Genomic DNA, 23907 nt, shown 5'->3' with positions numbered 1-23907 from the left:
GCTTAGCTATAAGGGAAACTCTTCTTTCGGAGCAGATGTTTCTTTCAACCCTGAAGTCACACTCAAATTTATGAGTAATACATTACACGACACATACATCGATTCCGAAGTCGAAGGCACCTTCAAAAAATGTATTATATGCAGCGTTATTACATTTGGAACTCTATCTAATATCCTTTATCCGAACGAAAGACAGCGTTGTCTTCTCGTCTCTAAAGAATACAGCAGTTATACAATATTATAATTGGAACAACATACGCAAAAAGAGATACTATTCGTTCAACTTCTGTTTACATAAGTGACTACCTCACCGCAACATCAGATTTATCATCCTAGGGGAAACATTTTAACGACGTCGCTACATCAACATTTTTAAAAGAAAAATCCCAATCCAAATCAAGAATTTTTTTATAATTGCAGAAATATTGTTTTTGCTTTTCAAGAAATTTCAGTCAGATAAAGTTCAGAGCAGCTGCTGTTATTTGTGATTCTCTTACTTAAGAGATTCGTGGACTAACTCTGCTGGCATCAGCTGCATCTGTTTCGTAAATGCTCAGTGACTGTTGATAGGTTCATCTTTTGTCCTGCTTGAAGGAATTCAATGACGTAACTCTGCTTCGGGCGCACGTCTATGAAGGGGGTTGCTTTTTCAGAGTCTCAAACCGTCAATATCTGCAATAGAGAGATGGAACTATCAGGTGCTGAATGCATCATTTCGGTCATCATAACAATGCAATTTGCAATCCCCCTTGATCCATCCTGGCGGAATAAAAAAATATGAGGCATTACTTTCGGAACGCCCCTTGTTCTTTCTACAATATCTGTTTCTTCAGCGTATTTTTCTCTGAATTCCAAAAACGAAGTGCGTGAACGCATAACAAAATTAATATTTTCTGGTTGATTTCGATTGAATCCGAAAAGTCATATTCGGAGGAAACGGCTGACCTTGTTTAACTCCTAACTACGATTTATAACATTTGAGGTAATTAGCACGCACCTGAAAAAACAACTCTCTCAACGCGTACAAAGCACGTTCCAAAATAATGTCTCCTATTATTTACCGCTCGAATGGATCACAAGGGTTTTTGCTTAGTCTGTTTTCGATAGAGTTAGGAATCTATGAGTGAAAGGGGATGGTTAGAATTGAGGTTTATGTATATTCGATTGGCGTGACAGAGGGGCACCGAAGAAACGATATAAAGACTCTCTCAAGAGGTCCCTCAGTGCCTGCTACATTAACCACCACCAATGGTCTACTCTCACTGTTGACCGTGACAACTGGCGACGCACTGTCCACCAGGCTTTCACTTCCTTTGAGGTCTTCCTCACAGAAAATCTGCGGAAGAAACGCCGCAGGAGGAAGATCCGTGAAGTCTCAGCAGCTGTACTTGACGTGACTTTTGACTGCAGCCGCTTAGGCCAAACCTGCTTGTCACACATCAGGCTCGTCAGTTACAGCATGCCTGCAGTCGACGTGGAGAGCCCTCTTTATAGGATTTTCGTTCACGAAGTCAAGTCAAGAAGATATATTTTTTAAGCATGGCAAATCAGTACACTGCGTGTCAAATTATTAACGAGATAACATTTTTTTACCAGTTTCAGAAACTTACCGGTAGTTTCGTATCAAAAGCTTTTGAAACGTTGCAATGTTGAGCTATACGTACTGTGAAACTTTCGTACTGTTCCACGCAATATAAACAACTTGCCATCGTAATTGCTGAATTCACGGTATTTGAGGTGTGTCAAATTATAAACAAGGCAGTTTGTTTCGTCAATAAAATAGGTCGTAAAGGTAGATTGAGTAGTTCTGAAAAGAGTACTATTACAGAACAGCTAGCAAAAGTTAAAATGAACATCGAAATATTGAAAATGATAGGAAGGTACCATCAAACTGTGAAGAACTTTGTCAAGGACTCTACAAAGGTACGTAAGAGAGCTGATAAATATAAATCTAGGGTTGTTTCACGTCGTTCTCTACTCCAAATTAAACGTGAAGTTGTTAAGAACCCTGTCCAGACAAGTTGAGAAGTCTTTGCCCAAGCCGGATTAAAGAATGCCTCAAAAAGTACTCGATGTCTCCTTCTGAAATAAGTAGCAAAGTCTTTTAAGCCGTGACAAAGTCTCCATTAAAGCAACATCACATACAAAACCGATTGAAATGAAAAGAGGACAACATGAAAACGGATTTTTCAAAGTTTTCTTCACGGATGAAGTGCGTGTTACTCTTGATGGCCCAGATGGCTGAAGCAAGGGATGAGTCCTAGATTGATATCATCGTCATCAGCGTTTAAGGCGCCAACAAATTAGTGGTTGGATAATGATTTGGGCTGGAATTATCGGAGGTACTTTAGTTGGCCCATGGAGAGTCCCAGAAGGCGTAAAAAATGACGTCAAATTGTTACATAGCTTTTCTGAAGGAACACTTTGAACCATGGCTGAAGAAGCAAAGGTTGACGTTCAGAAGAACCATTATTTTTATGCAGGATAATGCTTCTTTCGCATGCAGCAAACAAAAGCAAAGAATATTTGCAACAACTGGGGCTCTCTGGGCGACGGAAGATGGAGTGGTCTGCAAATTCACCAGATTTTAACCCAATTGAGAACCTTTGGAGTATCATGAAGCGACGCCTCTATGCAAGTGGACTCCAATTTAAAAGCAAACATGAGTTGTGGGATGCTCTCAAAGATGTATCACGAGGAATAACTGTTGATGAAATCACAAATTTGACTAATTCTGTGGACCAACGTCTTTCACAAGTCATTCATAAAAAAGGATCGTATATCTCCTACTAATTATGTCAACGTAGAAATTGCTGTGTAGTTATCGTGTTCTAATGACTTTTCCTAGTTCATTTAATGTTTGAATATTATTTTAATAAACAAGTTAGTGGTATATTGTGTTTTTTCTCAATGTCGATAATAACTTGATACACTGAAACCAACAGATATACCTATCTTCTGCTATAGTTTCGCTAATACTGATTTAAATACTTTTATTTTCGGACTGAAGTACTCGAATAGTATTGTAAGCACTTTCTCAAAGTTTCATGGATTTTTATTCACTCGTTCCTTAAATATTAAAAAAAATGTAAACTCGTTAATAATTTGATACGCGTGGTACTTTTAGTTAAGTTTAGAGTGACATCTAAGAAATTAGTTATTTTCATGTAAACCATTACATCTACTCATAAGCCTCATTTTTTCATGTCCACGAGTATAATCTTTTTATAATTTTCTCCTTTTATTGGTTAACTAGCAAACCTGAATATGTAACTGCCGGTAACATCAATTCCATCTAATAGCCTGACAAATCATCAAAATTCTGTGTAGATTAATTGCTATATATATTTTCATTATAAACTAACTAACTAACTAATTATATATATATATATATATATATATATATATATACATATATATATATATATAGTTAGTTAGTTTATAATGGAAATTTCTGTAAAAGTCTGAGGAAGCTACAGACGGCCAAAAACAAAAACGGCCGAGTAGGCTAAACAATAATGTAACTTAACAGAAAGATGCAGTAATAAAAAATAAAACACATATTTGCTCTACAGCAGTATTGAGCACTCTCTTCAGTCTTTATTAATTACCATCTCCACTATATATTAAAAGATATATATATATATATATATATATATAATTTAAAGGAGATTAGAACAATAGTCTAAAGAGCTGAGTGTATTTTAATGTAACAGTGAAATTACTAGTTTAATTAAAATACAGGAAATAGAAAGTGCTCGTTGTAATTTAGATATATAATAAGCTCGATAGTTAAATGTCCTAGAGCTAATTCAATATTAAGTAATGTGATTGATAATTTAAAATTTAAAAATCAAATTATAATTAAATTAAAAATCCTTTTCATAAGAAGGAACAACAACAAAATCAATTATCTGAATATGTAACTGCCGGATAATTGATTTTGTTGTTGTTCCTTCTTATGAAACGGATTTTTAATTTAATTATAATTTGATTTTTAAATTTTAAATTATCAATCACATTACTTATATATATATATATATATATATATATATATATATATATATATTTTTTTTTTTTTTTTTTTAAATTTTATAGAGGGAATTACACCTGGAGTTTAAAGAGCAAAGTTTATTTTAATGTGTTAATACTTTAAAATAATCTAAATGTAAATAAATAATAAACTCAATAGGTATATTTCTCCTAGAGCTACATAACCGTGGATTATAAAGATTAATAATTATAAATTATGAATCAGTTCCAACAGGAAAAAACAAACAAAATCAACTTAAGTGTACGATCGTTTCGAAAACGATATTCATTTTATTTACAATTGGCAATAATTGTATTCGAATATTCATTCCCTCATCAGCACAAAAAGGGTTGGTAATTTAAGATACCAAAATAAAACTAGCATTTTGTAGTAAGTTAGGTGGATGGTCCTTATTGAGATTCATTAGGAAATTTGTTTTAAGTTGTTCAGTAAAATTTTGTGTGTATGCTTCCGAGACCAAAACACAGAACCATTGACACAAAATGTAATATCTGGTGTATATGATTTTTCCTTTTTTTATACTGGACAATATTTGTGTAGCTTTTTTCTTTGCATTTAATATAAAATATGTGGGATATTGCAAGATTGTCACAGTATTTCTGAGGTATTTGAATTCTTCGTCTAGATATTCTGGACTGCAAATTCTAGATGCACGTAGGAAGAAGCTCCACACGCCTTCCAGTAGCGAGTTACTCCACAATATATTGTACTTTACATTGTACTGTAGAGAACATATTGTGGATTTTCTAAAATTATTTTTATATAATAGTTTGAATTTAAGTTTAAAATACAAAAGTAAACGGTCATGGTTCAAATGTGCTTTAAACAGAAACATTAATTTCGAAAGCACCCCTGTCATATTAAAGAATGTCTTGTTAATTTTATATGCCTGACCTTTCTGCTTATGTGACAATAATACTTCTACAATGCACTTGTTATGTTAGGCATATACGTCATTAACTTTAGTCAAAATCACCTGTTCCTTCTTTCACCAGACCTTTCGATTATCGATAATAATCGAAGACATTCCGATAAAAACCTATCTACGACCATTGCCACTCTCATAAGAACATTTGTGTGAAATTAAAAAAAATTGCCCAGGCGTTTAGGTGTCCATAAGAGACGAACTCACACACAGACCAAATGATATATATATATATATATATATATATATATATATATATATATATATATATATATATATATATATACATACATATATATACACACACACACACACATATATATATATATATATATATATATATATATATATATATATATATATATATATATATATATATATAGTAAAAACTCATTTAATTTGAACTTCCTCTAAAGTTGGACTTCCTCTCATTTGGACATCCTCCCATTTGGACTTCTTCTAAACCTGCACTTTCTCTAAACTTGAACCGTCTCGTCATTGAAATTGTATTAGCATATTTGATGCGGAGTTGCAGTAAAACTGTTTACATGGTTTAGTCAGATATTGCGCAAAAATGTTAATATTGGTACTATGTAATTAATGTAGACTAGCTATTGATAATTAATTTACACTAACTGTAAAAATTCTTTTTTCAGATTGCTATATTTAAAATAGTGTAAAACAACCCATCACAATGGCTTGCAACTCTAAAAGAAAACAAGTGACACTGACTTATATATAATAGAAAAATTAGATGCTGGAGTTTAAAATAGCGTTATATTGAGAGATTATAAGATTGGAAGAAATACACTGTTTTACATCAGAAAGAAAAAGGAGGAAATATTGAAGGCTGCTCCTTTCTCTCCAAATAAAAGACATGTCAAAAAAGGACGATTCCCAGATCAAAGCAAGTTGAATTCGATTGAATATTGCATGAGTGGTTTGTAGCAAAACGGGATGAAGGTGTAGCAATGTTAATTGCTAAAGCAAAATCTCTTAAGAAAGAGTTGCATATCGCAGAAGATATGTGATTCAGAGAAGGCTGGCTTAGGAGCTTTAAGAGTAGACATGGTATAAGACAATGAACAATGTCAGGCGACCAACGGTCTGCTGATACACACGCAGCATCAAATTATTTTGACAAATTCAAGACGATAATTGCCGATTACGGTTTAACACCAGAGGATGTTTACAACGCTGATGAAAGTAGTGTAAATTGGAAGTGCTTATCTACAAAAACATTAGTCAGACCCGAGGAACAGAAAATAAAAGGATTCAAATGAAATAAAAAAAGACTAACAGTGATGGTATGCACTAATGCTTCTGGAACTCATAAACTTAAGCTTCTTGTCATCGGTAAATCAAAGTGTCCCCAAACATTGAAAGGAGTTTCGCCTTTGCCAGTATCCTATTATTCTTCCCGAAATAGATGGATGAATCAACAATTGTTTAAAAAATGTTTTTTGCAAGAATTTGTGTCAGTTGTCCAGAGGCGTTTTCTTGAATTAGGTAAACCTGATTCAAAGTGATTGCTTCTGTTGGACAATTGTAGTGCACATCCTCCTGGGTCAGAACTAGTGTCATCTTGCGGGAATATTTTTGTGTGCTACTTACCACCTAATGTGACTTCTCTCATCCAACCTATGGCTCAAGGGATTATTTGGAACTTAAAATGTTTTTACAGAAATGATTTCATGATGAATATGATAAATTGTACCGTGAGTATAAGCGACTTTCAGCGCCATTTTACTATCAAAGATGCCATATTTTCTCTTCGCAAGTGCATGGAATCAAGTTCGAGCAAGCACATTAACAAAAGCATGGGGTAAATTATGCCCAGCGCCAAAGGCTTCTGGACTGAAAGAATCAGAGAATACATCTGGTCTAGAAAAAATTCTTGAACCCAAACGGTTACCGACCAACCACGCTGTTCTTAAATCACTTAATGCAAATGATGTTGAAATGTGGGTGCGACAAGATGAGGAAACTACTGATCAATATCCTGAAGCCAGTAATGATGATGAAAATAGCTACAGCTCCCATTCTCTTGACCCTAATGTAAATAACCAAGAACACTCTGATGAAGTAATGTCATGGGATGATGCAGAAAAGTCTATGGAGACGGTTATAAAATTTTTAGAAAAAAGTCCTTACTTTAGTGACAACTATATTTTGCAAGGAATGTCACACCGAAGAGATACAATTTTAAAGAAGCTACAGAACCAAGTAATTGTAGATTTTCGTGATCGCTTACGGAATACAATGGCAGCGCCCGAGAGCTCAATCGATGAAAATAGAAACTGCAATAAAACTAATTCAATGAATAAATAAAAAAACAAACAAACTGTATTTTACATAAATATATGATTTCTGTAGATGATAACTTAGGTAATAAATATCTAACAAGTAAGAGTATAGTTAATTAATGTTTTTGTTCATGGTAATAATATTTAACAATTCTTACTTGCAATATATCGTAAACTCAACTTAATATATACTTCAAGTATCATATAGCAATGAATTACATTTACTATTTCTTAATTCTTATAATATTAAAGTTAACTGCAGCACATTTTTTTATCACGAAACTTGAATAGCATCCTCTAATTTAAATGAAGCCGATGTTCAAACTATATATATATATATATATATATATATATATATATATATATATATATATATATATATATATATATAGTCCTGGTCCAAATCATAAGACCACTTAAGAAAGTAAGCGTTTACGCATATTATCGAATTTTTAATCAAACAAATGGTTGAAACCATTGCCAAAAGGGAAAATATGATGAAAAAAAAAATGAAATCTGCTTCATTCGAAACCTTAACCCTGATCTAATAATTATTTAAAAAAAAAAACAAACATTTTCGCCTAGTCAAAATGATAAGACCACTGATAATTTATCTAACAAAAGGCAATTATAAATTACTAAAAAGGGTCTCAGTATTTAGTATAGCCTCCATTATTACGAATTACTTCAAAAATTCTCTTCGGCATGCTTGCGACTAAGATTTTTATCAGTTGCGAAGGAATTTTATCCCATGTACTGAAAACTGAATCAGAAAGTTCCTTTATCGAATCATACTGTACACTTCTTTTGCCATCCATCCCCAAAGATTTTCAATGGGATTGAGGTCCGGAGAACATGCTGGATGATCTAACAATTCTATATTATTTGAAGAAAAGTATTCTCGTGCTTGTCGAGAAGTGTGTATCGCAGCGTTGTCTTGCTGGAAAATCCAATTTCTTCCACACAGACGTGGACCTTCAGTTCTGATAGAAGCATTTTCAAGCATTGAAATGTACTTCAATGATGTTTGCCGGCCTTTCACTACTTGCAACCTTAGGGTCCCAGCTGACGAAAAAGCACCCCAGATCATTAAAGACCCCCCTCCACTATGTCGAGTTGAAAAAGTCCCTTTGGGCAAATTTTTATCATGCCAATAGTGTTGAAATCCATATGGACCAGCTAGATTAAAATTTTTCTCATCGGAGAAAATGACATTTTCCCACTTCTTTTCATCCCAAGTCTGGTATTTGACGGCATATTTAAGTCGGTTAGATTTGTGCTGTTCAAGAAGACGTGGTTTCTGCAGTCGCTTTAAATGATTGAAATTTTCAGATGCCTTCTGATCGTTTTAGGACTACATTCTGCTGCTGTTTGGCTTTTCAATCGACTTGAGCTCATACTTGAGTTTTTTTAAACTTCTGATACGGCGATCCAGTTATGGGGTTATTTTTTTTTAGTCAACCTGGACTCTTTTTGTGTCTATATTGATCTGGATATCTTAAAAGATTTGTGATGACCGTTTTGCTACGATTCACTTCGTTTGCAATGGATCTATGGGAGAGTCCACCCCTATTAAGCTCGAAGATCCTTTCTCTCTCAAACTCTGATAATGGTCCCTTTTGCTATTTATAATTTAGTAAGATGTTTTTTATCCACTAACAAGTTGCTTTTAGTAACATAGAAAGCTTTTCGTATTCGTTTTTTCAAAATTAGCCGATTTTATTAAAGTGGTCTTATCATTTTGACCAGGTGAAATGTTTGTTTTTTAAAAATAATTATTAGATCAGGGTTAAGGTTAAGAATGAAGTAGATTTCATTTTTTCCATCATATTTTCCCTTTTGGAAATGGTTTCAACCATTTGTTTGATTAAAAATTCTATAATATGCTTAAATGCTTACTTTCTTAAGTGGTCTGATGATTTTGACCAGGACTGTATATATATATATATATATATATATATATATATATATATATATATATATATAATTCGCTGAGGAGCACTGAAGGTACGGTCGAAATTATGAGATAATCGAATTTCGATATATATATATATGTATATATATATATATATACATATATATATATGTACATATATGTTATTATTTCTCAATTTCGACCGTACTCTCAGTGATCCTAAGCAATGTTTTATGTATATATATATATGTATATATATATATATATATGTGTGTGTGTGTGTGTGTACTATTATAATACACATATTTATATATTTAAGTATATGTATTATAATAGTACGCATACACACACACACACACACACATATATATATATATATATATATATATATATATATATATATATATATATATATATATATAAACCATTGCTGAGGAGCACAGAAGATACGGTGGACATCGTGTCCTTACAAAAATGTTTTTTAATATTTTTTCATAACATTTTGTATTTCTACGTCATCAATAGAAAACGAATGAAGAAACATTATGAACTTCTATGCTATTCTTATTCATTTTTATGCATTTTCACACACACACACGCACACAGTCACATATATATATGTGTGTGTGTGTGTGCGCGTGTGCGTGTGTGTGTATCTGTATTACTTCAGTAAATTATAAAAATTAAGATATATTAATTAAAATTTATTTTCTTAATTTGTGTGTGCATGTGTACCTCCGGGCGTGTGTCAGTGTTTTTCTGCGTGAGCAAGATTTTGTCTACTATTATTGAACAACCAGAAGAAGAATAAAAAAAATTAATTAATTAACACGAGGTCTTGGCTTGAAATTCCTTCTCAATATTCGAGCATTTGTCGTGGAAAACTTGAGCAAATCTTGTCGTCCATTAACAAGGTCTTCTCGCCATTCTCTTTCCGATTAAATAGATTCATGTAATTAAAAGTTATTCCGGCGTAAAATTGAATTCCATACAACGAGTATCCTATTCATCCTCACTTCTTTACGCTTAATTTTACTGCCGCTATGTTCTGTTTTCTTTTAAAATAAATGATTGGTGTTTAGTCTTTTTCGTCATTGTTATGTGTTTTTAACCCTTTGTGATAATAAAGTGCTATTTTACCGGTAGCGGTATATCTATCAGTATAGATATATGGATATATCTATACTGGTAGTCACATTAAATATTGAAATGCTCATATATTTTGTTCCCTGAGACAAAACTACATGCAAATTTGCAGGCTTTTTAGAAGATTATAATACTCTTCTATGGTTACAATTTTGTGACACCCCCCTAAATTTTCAAACCAATAAAATATGCCCAAATTTTCTTATATTTATATATATAGTATTCTGCAGGCCAGCTATAGATTTGGTGCTTCGGTAGTCTATCTATCTATCTATCTATCTTATATATATATATATATATATTGTTACGATCACGCTCCACGTTGGAACTCGGTATATATATATATATATATATATATATATATATATATATATATATATATATATATATATATATATCACCTTTTTGGCAATTTATAAGCTCCAAATCTCAGCCACTGTTGATCAGAATTCAACAAATGAAAGCTCATTTGAAAGGTAGTGACCTGAACTATATAGTGAGCTATGTAATATATGCCCTTACGGTGGCAAATTAAGTGGATCATCCATAGTCTAGAGCCTATTTTTGACACTTTTTACAGCCATAAAATGTTTACATCATAGTCATTTGTTTTCCTAGTTTTGCATATGAATTAAAAATATATGCTATTTCCCCAAAGCCTCTGGCCTTGATTGAGGGGAGACAAAAACATGCTGCTATGGTTCTAATTATCTGAAGTAACAACAAGGGGAGATTTAATTCCAGATATATCTCATATGCTACATCTCCCCTCTGTTTAAAACTAGGGTACGATTATGAATATCTCCAGTATCAAATAATCCTTATACACTGGGAAAATTATGTTATATTCGGGAAGCAAACCCATGGTATTGCGTTCCATAGACGCACATTTACAGGGAAGAAACTCTGCTCATGGAATTTTCGTTCAGTTTTAGGCACATGTGGTTGTTTCAGCTAGGTATGTATTTGTTTTGAACGTTTTACGAGGAGGGACCCTAGATTAGAACTCGGTCGAGCACCTGCCATAAAAGTAGGATAATGAAGAGACAGACTCGCAACGTTTCTTCTGTGAGGAAAAGGAAGTAGGAAACTAGAAGTTTGACAAGGTCACAGACTAGTGACGCACTGCTGTGACCTTCAAATATCGGCACATGGAAATAAGAGAGAGAAACAGAATACGGAAAAGTGGAGAAAAGAGACAAATGTAGAAAAAAAAAAGACATTTTTTTTACACTTCTCGGCAAGCAGTCATGGCTAGCAAACAATGGAATCCTGTTCCGTGTAGTCAACAAAATTGAAGGCCCTACGTTTTGGAACACACATTGATGAAAAACTAGACTAGCAAACTTAATTAAAATGGACAAAAGGAGAGATACAGAGAGAAAAAAAAGCATATTAACGAAATAAACATGGCTGAAAAACTGATAAGTCAGCTTTTAAATTGATCTTTTTAAATTGATCTTTTTTTAAATTGATCTTTTTCACTGGTGAATGTAAAAAGCGAAATTTTCCAATGCGAACTGAAGGTTGAGTGGAAGATCGAATTTGTCAACGAAAATGGCTTTTGATTGAGCAGTGAAACAGATGAAAGTGACAATGTGCCCCAGATTTGCGGACATGTTTTTATGAACACGATGAAACCAGTATACCCAGGACGAAACACTAAAATAATGAAATTTATCGGAGAAATCTCACATAAAAAAGAACGAACTGTAAGTCTTCCCTCTGTCTGTCTGTCTGTCTGTCTGTCTGTCTCGTACGATTAATTAATGCTTCTTTTTGTTTTGCACTTTTTTGTTTATTGATGTTCCCTACTAAGCATTTTAGACATTATCGTAAGAGACCCCCCCTTCTCATGTTTAATTCTTTTCTGTTATTCCTCCCTCTCATAGTCTCGCATTGTAATAAAGTTGCTTTAAATTTTAATATTCGTGTTTAAGTTCCGTTGATTTCACTCTGCTGCACATTCGTCTATTCCATATTTTCCGGGTTTTAAGAGAGTCTCCAATTCTCTCTTGTTTGGCGCAATATACCGAACCCAGAGGGCCTTTCCCTTTTTGTTTTCCCTATTTTTTTATTTTGTTACATGTGCGCCTTTACCTCTTTACCTAGTTCCAACGTGGAGCATGATCGTAATACTATATATATATATATATATATATATATATATATATATATATATATATATATATATATATATTATTATTTTACTATAATAATTAAATACTTACAGACACTAGTGTTAAATCCTTTCGGGAATCTTCAGTGCAGGGTGTTACGATTAACACCAGTCGACAGATTCGAACTCGGCAATACGAGCCATCTCTGGCTCGATTAGCAAAGACCATATCAATTCGGCTACCATTAACCCCGTGAAATAACGTTGAATTTAAACATTTTAATTTTAATGTTCTTTACGTCAGTCAGGCAGTGATCTAATCGTTATACGATGATCTATGCATAAGAGCTAAATTGACCGACTTAATTCAACTGAAAGTGCTCAACGATAAGAAACGAGTTTCTTAAAGGGGCTGTCATAATATAATGTTATATATATATATATATATATATATATATTATTGATTTCAAAAGTAAAAATATAACATCAGCTAGAATCGAAACCAATACATTTAGCGCTCCAACCGCGTTTCCTACTGTTTGAGCTATAGACAAATAGATAAGAAAGATCTAAAGTTAAACAAATTTACTATATAAATCAATTTGCGCATGCGTAAATAAAATTAATATTTTTGCATTTCACCTCGCCAACACATTTCTGTACGCGTTATTTATCCATCAAAAACTATTTTACTGGTGTATGATTGCTATTTCCTGTTAACTTCAGTGTAATGTGATAATTAGTTTAAGAGTTCATCGGTTAAATATTTTCATACAGAAACACACATGCAGACATCTACCGTTTTATCTATATATAAGATAAGATGTAAAGCTAATAATTGTTTTACATACAAGGCGATAATATTCTTTTGCGCTTATGAATTCATTCTTCACGAAAACCACTTCTATCAAAGATAGAAAGCCAGCAACTATTTAATGACGAACCTCCTACGACTACACCACATTCTAAAAACTTTACTCCAACCCTTGGTATTGGTATCTCGCTCTTCGAATTCTTAATCTCTTCCTGTATCCCACCCACTTTACTACGTACTTCGGTCTTAAAATTCTTAAAAATCGCAATAAAACCTCAAACTAGTTCCAACATTTTCATGAATTGCTTGCCCACCACCCACTCAACAATAATAAAGCTTTACTAGTAAAATTTAAAATATGTTCACCACTAAATTGAAAAAAAAAAAAACCCCAAAAAACAAAAAACAAAACAAAACAAAAAAAAAAAAATATTTTCTAGTATATTATCACATGGAAACATTGCCAAGTTGAAAGGTTAATTCTGTTTACGCTTTTAAACATCGACTCCGCCTCCATTACTTATTTCTGGTTCCTTTTGCAAAACGAGCAAATATAAGCAAGCAATCCTATAAACACACATTCCTACCAGTCAACACGAAAGGCATTCTGTTACGTAAGTTTTAGCACAATTAAAAAAAAAAATAATTTCCTTCTAAACTTAAAAATAATCATAAAACCAATAATTACTAGGTGGTTCCGCTTTGTATTACCGTGGGACGAATTGAGAACAGTGGGTACATAATATCTGTTTTTTTTTTATCCCAAATCTATGCTATTGATTTGTCCTTTTTAGTTATTTAGGAAAACTAAAATGTTGAACATCTACACGAGAGTGCATCTGAAAAAAGGAAATGTAATTAAAAATACCGAACAAAACTGATCTTAAAAAAATGTATTAAAACTAGTGGGGAGTGGCACCCGGCTTTGCCCGGGAGTAAAATACGCTCAAATCTGATATTTTAATTTGTTCAGATTTCGTATATATTATTATAGAGTCATGATTTAAAAAGTGTAAAAAACAAGAATTGGTGCCATCACCAAGAATCGAAATCGAAACTATAGCATTCAACCTGATGACGTTAACACTGCACCAGCATGACATGCGTATATACCGGTTAAAAATGAAACATACACTAAGATGAATGTAAAAAAATGTTTAACGATTTTTCCAATTTTACCCATTTTTGACCCCTTAAAAACTATTGTAACCTTAAAAACTATTGTAACCTTAAAAACTATTGTAACCGACTAAAGTCCGTAAAAAATATAATCATTTAAGGCCCCGAGCGCCGCTCTGCGACTTTTAGTTTCGGGAGAGATAGAGTTTGAAAATATGGACACAGACAGACAAACCGACAGACAGACATGTAGCCGTTTTCGGGACAAGATCAAAGTGTAGTATCTGTTCTCCAGATGCTGCACTTCTATTTCTTGTTCTCTTTCCGTGGAGGAGAAATCCTTCACGACTGAGACAGTTTTTATTTTTGTACCTTTTCTCCACGTTAAAAAACGACCCTAGTGTCTAACTCTGTCCCGTGGGGAGGCATAGTAAATAGGTACATTATCGAACATAGAAGATTTCTTTTGTATTTAATCTACAAACTAATCGTAGAAAATGAACTTATCGCGCGACAACGGTTTCAGTTAATATTCTGTTTTCATTTTTATGGAAATAACTCTAAACAAAGCATGAAACCAATTATATAAGAAGCTAAAAATACAACATCAAGGTCAAAAACTAACCAACCATATATGTCATATGGATATCAGCAATTTTTATCCTTTTGTCAGAAACATCACTCATGGAATGTGAGGACTAAAGGACAAAATAAGGGAAGTAAGGGTTGCGAGGCGGCTAAAATTAAACCTACGTTTTATGATATACAATCTTCATATAATATTAAAATATGGCGATTGAAAAGAAAAATAACTTGGAATATTTTTAACAGGCACGTATCTAAGGAAGTGGCAAAAACACTAGATGAAGATCTCAAATCTGTAGTGGAAGTGTAGTGGAATGGGGACTTAAATGGATGGTCACATACAATGCTGCCAAGACTCAGCTCGTTTCCTTCAATAATTAAAAGACACCTTCTCTACCACTAATAGCAATGACCAAAGACACATTACCTAAAAGTACTTCTTTAAACTCCTCGGCCTAACGTTCACAGGAAACATGAGTTGAAACAAATGCATTGAAAGCATTGCTAAGGCCACTGCGAAGAAGGTGGGCTCTCTCTACCGTGCGAGAAAGCTACTTACGCTTGAAAGTATCCAGTATCTCTATAAGGCCACCATTGTATGGAGTATTGTTGTCACATTTGAGCTGCTACATCAGCTACTAGTTTCTCACTCCTGGACAGGGTTCAAAAGAGAGTCGTAACCTAATAGGTCTGACAGACAATTTCATTTTATATATATATATATATATATATATATATATATATATATATATATATATATATATATATAGGATTGATATGTAGTTTGCTTGAAGCATTGTGTGGGATAGGTATGTAAAAGAGGTTTAGAAGGCTGTCACAATGCGAGGAATGAATTATAGTCGCTGTTGGTAAGAGGAGACGAGAACAAGTGGCGATTTACAAATCAATAAGTACATATATATATATATATTTTTATTATTTTATTTTTTTTATATATATATTTATTCAGTTGTATGGTAAAATGTCTTACTTGTTTTCATGCGACGTATTCCATTATTAATTTCGGAAAAATTTTCCCTTTTCAAATGGTGTGCGTAACAGGTCGATTCAAAGCATGCTGGATGAAGGGCCGGAAGTTGTGTAGCTACATATATATATATATATATATATATATATATATATATATATATATATATATATATATATATATATATTATTTCGAGATCTGTTTACGCTTCCTATCCTCAATCCGAAGAAGATATATATTCCGGATGTTTTATGAAATTCAATAGAAGTCTTTTATCATGTCTAAAAGTGACACAATGTTTAACGAGTGAAATCGAAGATGCGCCGCTGTACAACTCATACTCTCTACCAATCCAAGTTATGACAACAGAAACATTGTCAGCACTCTCAATATGTGAATCTACATGGTTCAACGCTTGAGGGAATAGCTCAATGAAGTTTTCGGCCAAGATTATGATCTTTGGTGTGGTTTCAAATGAAGACCACATCATGCCACCTAACATCTTCAAAGTCAGCTTGAAAGTCAACACCAAAATATACGTAGAACTGCTGAATAATGTGGGGATCCCCTGGTGCAATCAGGTGGCCGCTGGCAAACCCTAGGTTTTGCAGCAGACTCGGCGCCGACCAACAAGTCCAAAGAGACCCAAGCTTGACTTTAAATGACGTACTACGACTTTATAACCTTCTCTCATTGAGCCCCATACTCCGTCTATCTGAAACCGCTGGACTACTTCCGTATGGTCCTACGTCGAGAACATCACAAACACGACCTCCCACAATACCAAAGCTAGCCTGATCCCCGCCATCCACCGAGTATTCACCACGTATTCACCGAGCTCCAACGGCGTTTGTGAAAAAGGCATGCTCACACTTACGGACCCGTATCGAGGTGGTGATTGAGGCTAAAGGCGGCTACATTGAATTGATGTCAACTATACTACATATTCACGTCACCTGAATTGTTTTTTTTTTCAATAAAAGTTTTAAAATAAACCTGTAGTGTTGTTTTCTTTAGGGCGACAAATCTATCGTTCTGCCCTATAATAAATGAAAAAGAAATCCGATTTGAAAAGGCTTTTGCTTGGACGTGTCATCACAATTTCTTCTGACGGCGACCTTATATAATCATTCTATTGCAGTTGCTTTAAGCATTGCTGCTGTTCAACAAAAGGAGGGTGGACCTGTAAATTCATCCTTGTCTGTTTGTCCGTTTGTCTGTCCGCACTTTTCTCAATAACTACGTCTTGAAATTTTTTGAAATTTTACACAAACATTAAACATGATATGACTAAAATAGTAACGGAACGGATTTTCCGAGAAAACTCCGGTTGCCCCCCTCCCCCGGGGTAACTTTCAGGTTAAAATTGCTAAAATTGACGCTTTTGTGCTTATTAAAAAAAAAAAGAAATGATGCCTTGGATTTTTATAAAACTTTCTAAAACTAACTGATTTCTATATAATTTTGTTTGTCTATACATCGCGATAACTTTTGGGTGAGCCTCAGAGGCTCTTTTAAGGCTAATAAAAACACTCCATTTCTTTTTTTTTGTTTTTTTACTATTTTACCATATTTGTCCAAAATTTTTGCTGAACTCAAATTTAAATATGTTAAGACCTTGGGGACTTTTGGGGCTAAATGAGGGTGGGGGCAAATGATGGTCTTTTTTTTTTTGCATGGTGCAGAACTCAAATTTACATATGCTAACGCCTAAAACTGCACCGTTTGTTCATTTTCACCAGGATTTGGCATCCCCTGGGAACTTCTGGGGCTTAATGGGGAGGGGCGCAAATGCTAGACTTCATTTCATTTTTTTATGACTCTTTCACTGTACACTCACGCGAGACCATGCATGCTTCACTTGTTTATCTATTTTTCTATTTATCCAAATATCGAATGTGCAATAGATCAACGGTAATATACCGCGGATGCGCGGATGTAAATGCACTAAAAGTGATCTTACCAGTGGGGGGAAAACACTATAAACCGAGAAGGACATATTTTGTGAGGGACTAGATAACGTTCAAAATCTCGTGAAAGACGTAGATAACATTCGCGATCACGTGCGAGGCGTGAATGACGCTCGAGAGGAACGTCACAGCGGAAGCGAGAGAATGAGGAAATAAATGACGTTGTACAAAACTAAAAAAAAAGCGAGTTGGAGTTCTTTCCTGTTCTTTTTCTTGGTCCCCTTTGCGACTGATATCGCACACAACGTGTATTGGTCCGCGGACAATGGTACACAAGGTTGATATAAAGGACCATGCGTAATTTAGTAATTAAATTCAATAATTATGTTGGAATTATTTAAATTTTGATGGTTTAACACATCTCTACATTAGGCGCTGGCATTACTAATAAAACAACAACCATTACGCAAAATTAGACTTCATTCGTTAGTATAGCTTCTTTCTAGTGTGACGCACTGTAACCTGTAAGAATTCTTTGCCGTTTTGTAGAACGGTTTTGTAGAACGTTTTGTAAAACGGTTTTGTAGAACGGTTTTCATTAGAGCTAAATCTTTTCCTGAAGTATGTTTTATTAACAAACTAGCAGGCCACCCGGCATTGCCCGGTCGTAAAATACGTTTAAATATGATATTTTCATTAATACATATTCTGTGTTTATTATTACATTATATTGGACCCAATTATTGGTAAAAAAAAAAAAAAAAAATGACTCGTGCGCCACCACCGAAAATCGAAACCAAAACGTTTACCTTACGATTTACTTGTTCCTTTGACGTTAATTCCTGAGCTATGAAGACATGTTTGCTGCAAGGCTAAAAATTAAAACATGAATCAATAGCTATAATGTTATGCATGCATATTCGTAATGCTGTCGTTCGACCTTCACCTGGCAAATTCCATTTCTTAATTTTTCCCACTTTTGCACCGATTTTCCCCGGCTAAAAACCAAATATAAAGTTTCACATGCGTTCAAATACCCTATATATTAAGTTTCATGCCTGTAGACCAAAAACTGACGGAGGAGTTTGGTAGGCAACATTTTTTAAACAATTATATACACATACATAAGTATATAGAGAAAAAGGTTTGTGTTTACTATAACCTTTTTACACAAATATTACGCAAGTATAAATTATGTAAAATATCTGCATGAATATCATTACACGTAATAGTTAATTAAAGATGATCATCTCATAAGAAAGCCGAAAAACTAGTAGGGAATTAATTAAAATGAATGTTTAAAAGAACGGGCAAAGTATTAAGATCTTTTGCAGATAATTGCAATTAAACGACTCATATATAACAAAGTTGTATTTTTTAAAGGTTAATATTTTATAAAATCATGGATATTTTTATTAGTGGCGTCATCTATGTGTCAGGCCCAGCACTTATGTGAGTAATATGTTATGCTACTTAACGACTTCGGGTAGCCATAATGTTTATTTTAACAAGTCCAGTATAAAATAAGGTCTATTTTAAAAAAAAAATATTTTTTATATTCGGAATAATCACACCAACACACCAGTTACCTTCAGATCACCGAAGTTAAGCAACACTAAACCTGGTCAGTACTAAAATGGGTGACCACTTGGAAATTCCAGGTGTTGGATGTGCTCTCTCCTTATCTCGGCATTGTTTCCAGTCGTCCTAGATTTCTCCTTGCCACCGAGCTCAAGCAGTGTCGATTCAGGAGAGGTGTGGTTGGGGTATTGCGCAACCCTTGCCTCACAATTACACGCGCAGCTACACTTACAGAGAGGGTCCGTTGTCTTTCGAAACTGAACGGAGGCGATGACGATGAATCTGGCCTTTATTCTTTGTTATTATTAGGGATGTGACAACAGCATATTCTTTTCATTGTTTTGATTCATTAAAAGAATATGCTTCAATCTATGCCCCCCCTCGCAAACTTTCACAAAAAACACTTATCTAGCCAAAACCATTATCAATAATTTCCCACACTCTTTATCTGTGCCTAAACCAAAATGTAGATTCCATGAACAAAGTTTCTTTCTTAGAACTGCACGCCTGTGGAACTCTCTTCCGATTGCCTGCTTTTGCAGCTAACTACAATCTGATTGTCTTCAAGTCCAACGTAAACAAGTTCTTGATGAACCGTCCCCCCTACGTAATCCAATTTACAAAATTCCCACTACTTATGCTTAATATACTATAATCACATTGACTAATGTACACCCATTATCCCTTCTCCTCGAGTGGCTTCCGGGCCTTGATAAGTGGCGATTCCTGTGTAAAAAAAATATCCGTTTATATCTTATATGTTTTTATATAGACTGATGTGGTTCCTGGTTGATTGGCTGTGTCTTACTGTGTCGGATATATACTTCAAAATAAAAAGAATGAAAAGAATATTCTGTTGTCACAGCCCTAGTTATAATAAACGACTAGTTATAATCAAAGACAGAAAACAATTTTCTGCTGGCAAGCCTTTGCCTCATTATTTTTGGACCTCGTCAGGATTAACACAGCGTCTTTCCTCGCGATTAGACGTGCGTATTTCGGCATCATGAGCCATTGTCAAATTAGGCAATGTACAATTATTATTGCAGACACGTTTCGATATTTTCATGGTCACCTCATCAATCTGATTAACTCCGATAATCAAAGCAACATAATATTGGACCGTTGCCCTCCTTTTACCCTTCAATACGGACATAATCGCACACTCTTGCACTTTTCCGGTCTCCTTATAGCATGATTATAATTAGATGAAGCCATTACATCTGGTACGGTAAATAAGAATGTTAGCTTCTGAATTTTACGACGTGTGCTGAAGTCGGCATCTTCCGGAGATTGACGTAAACAACGGATAAAGTCGAATATAAACTTGGTGGTAGTAAACAATGGAAAACTAATGGAAAAATATGTATTTTTAACGAAGATGCTATAAAATTAAAACAAGTAATAATAATAAAAATAATATAATAAATAATAATAAAACACTCATCATCTAGTAATTTTAATGAAAACAAAATGTACTGTTACGAAGGATATAATAAAACAACTGTTAGCAAACAATTTTTTTCGATGATATATATTTTTAAATGGTTCTTTTCTAACCCGGTGACCCCGGAAGAGGGTCGGAGATTAACTCGACCGAAACATTATGAGAATAACACCCAATATGTAAACAGTAGTGTGAATAATCCAAATGAGCCAAATTATACTTTTATTTTTCACCAGAAATTATCACAGAAGTAATCACCAGTTGTTTCCCGATAACACCTGGTAGATTTTTCATGAAATCTGAGTGACAGAAAGTATCCCTAGATTTCGAGCACGTTCCATTTCATCACAAAACCATTGTAACTGATTTGGTGTTTCCGCACCTGCCGCGCTCAGTAATAACATGCAATTGTTTGCCTGGAATATGAGTTATAATAAACCTTATTAATATTTATGTGTTTATTCTTTCCAGAACAAATATGTCGTCGTCGTCGTCGTCGTCGTCGTCGTCGTCGTCGTCGTCATCATCAGTTTATATTTGATCTGTGTTGGTACAGTACATACATACATTAATTACTATCTTTATATAGCTTCCATCGCTTTATAGCAAACACAAAGTAAAATATTTGTGGAATTTAGTAACAAATACACTAGTTAACATTTGCATGAGTAAGTAACTATGGTGTATGTATTTACGTATTATTTTCATTGACATAAATATTAGAAATCGTTCTTTTTCGTTAATTATTTAATGTTCCACACAAAAACTACACACGGCTACCGATGCAAAACACAAAGAAAGATCACATGAAAACTGTATAATTGTAAGATGGCGAACTCCTTTTTTGTGTGAGTGTCACCACAAACGGGCACCACACCAAATAATGAGGGTCAAGGAGGGTGGAAAGATCGAAGAGAGAAAGCACTAGCCAGACCTCCGCTTGCTGAGTGCAAAGAGGACTGGGGCCTTGGGGAGGCTTATTTTCACCCATATTGCGGTGAGGACCAATGGTCGCCGCCAACTAGAAATCAGTCGTAAACGGCTGTTTTGATAACGCAGATTCTTTTGCTAAAGTCATCGAAAGAGGTGGAGAGTACGGGAAGTCTAGGGAGACTTGTTGGAACTCAGACTTCAGGGAACACCACAAGTTGTTTTCAAAGAGGATTCTTTGACGATGGCTTGTGTGACTACTCTTAGTGAATAGATAAATAAATAAATAAATAAATAAATAATAATAATGATAATAATAATAATAATAATAATAATAATAATAATAATAATAATGATGATAATAATAATAACATGGACATATAAACCGATAAACCAATCAAAGCAAGACGATCGGATCTCATAATAATTAACAAGAAAGAAAAGTCCTATAAAATCGTAGACTTGGCTGTTCTAGCTGACAACAAGGTGAATATCAAAGAAAAGGAGAAACAGTGCAAATACACAGAGCTAGCCAGAGAGCTGAAAGGGATATGAATGATGAAGAAGATCAAAATAATACCTATAATAGTAGGAGCACTAGGAACTATCCCCAAAACGTTGAAAAAAGAATGAGAGAAATTGGAATCAGAGGAATAACTGGAAAGACGAATAATGAAAACAGCTGAAATATTAAGGAAAACCCTAACAAACATGAGCTACAAGCGCGGGCCAGACAAACGGCTGCGAAGGCAAAACATGAAGTGCTATATGGAACCAAGAACATTGAAGCTGCATACCTATAAGTTCTCTAACTCCAGCGTCACCCCCATTACCACATGACTGCCACCCCCCAAAAGAATGAAACCGAATAGTTGATTAGAGTCAAGGAGGAAGGAAAGACCGAGGAGAGAGTATTGACCAGACCTCCGCTGGACAAGTGCCAAGAGAACTGAGACCTTGGGAAGGCTTATTATTACTTAAATTCCAGTGAAGACCAATACCCGATGCCAACGAGGAAACTATGGTAAGCGATTGTTGCGATAACGTAAAGTCATATGTGAATGTTATCGAAAAAGGTGGAGAATAGTAAAAACCTGGGGAGACTTGTAGTCAATCACCAGGGAATACCATAGGCTGATTTCAAAGAGAGATCTTTGATGAACTGTGTAAAAGCTTCATGTGAGCCAATAATTATAATTAATTAGTCAATAATAATAATAATAATAATAATAATAATAATAATAATAATAATAATAATTAATTAATTAGTCAATAATAATAATAATAATAATAATAATAATTAGTCAATAATAATAATAATAATAATAATAATAATAATGATAATAAAACTGAATCGCTAATAACTGCAGCACAAGATAACTCGATAAGAACCAACCATATCAAAGCAAAGATCGATAAAATACAAGAAAACAGCAAATGCAGACTCTGTGGACAAATAGACGAAACAATAAACCATATAGTAAGTGAATGCAGCAAACTGGTCCAAAAGTAATACAAAAACAGGCACGACCAAATGGCACAAGCATAAACCCGGAACAGTACTTGAAAACGAGAACCACAAAATCCTATGGGACATGGACATACAGACGCACAAACCCATCCAAGCTAGAAGATCAGATGTTGTAATAATTAACAAGAAAGAAAAATCCTGTCAAATCATAGATTTTGCTGTCCCAGCTGACCACATGATGAGTATGAAAGAAAAGGAGAAACGGAACAAATACACAGAGCTAGCTAGAGAGCTAAAAGGGATTTGGAAGATTAAGAAAACCAAAATAATACCTATAATAGTAGAAGCACTAGGAACAATTCCGCAAAACTTAAAAAAAAAAAACAGGAGAAATTGGAATCAGATGAATGGCTGCAAAGATACAACGACTAACGATAATGAAAACGCCTGAAATATTAAGGAAAACCCTTGAATTCGGAGAATAATGCACATGAACCACATGCGTGAGCCAGACAAACTGCTGCAGAGGCGAAACAGGAAGAAGCGTTACAGGAAATGAAGAACACTGAAGCTGCATATCAACAAGTTCTACATCCC

This window comes from Euprymna scolopes, chromosome 1 (assembly GCF_053919585.1).
Source record: "Euprymna scolopes isolate OS-2025 chromosome 1, ASM5391958v1, whole genome shotgun sequence".
Taxonomy (NCBI): domain Eukaryota; kingdom Metazoa; phylum Mollusca; class Cephalopoda; order Sepiida; family Sepiolidae; genus Euprymna; species Euprymna scolopes.
Note: the sequence above shows the minus strand (reverse complement) of the source record.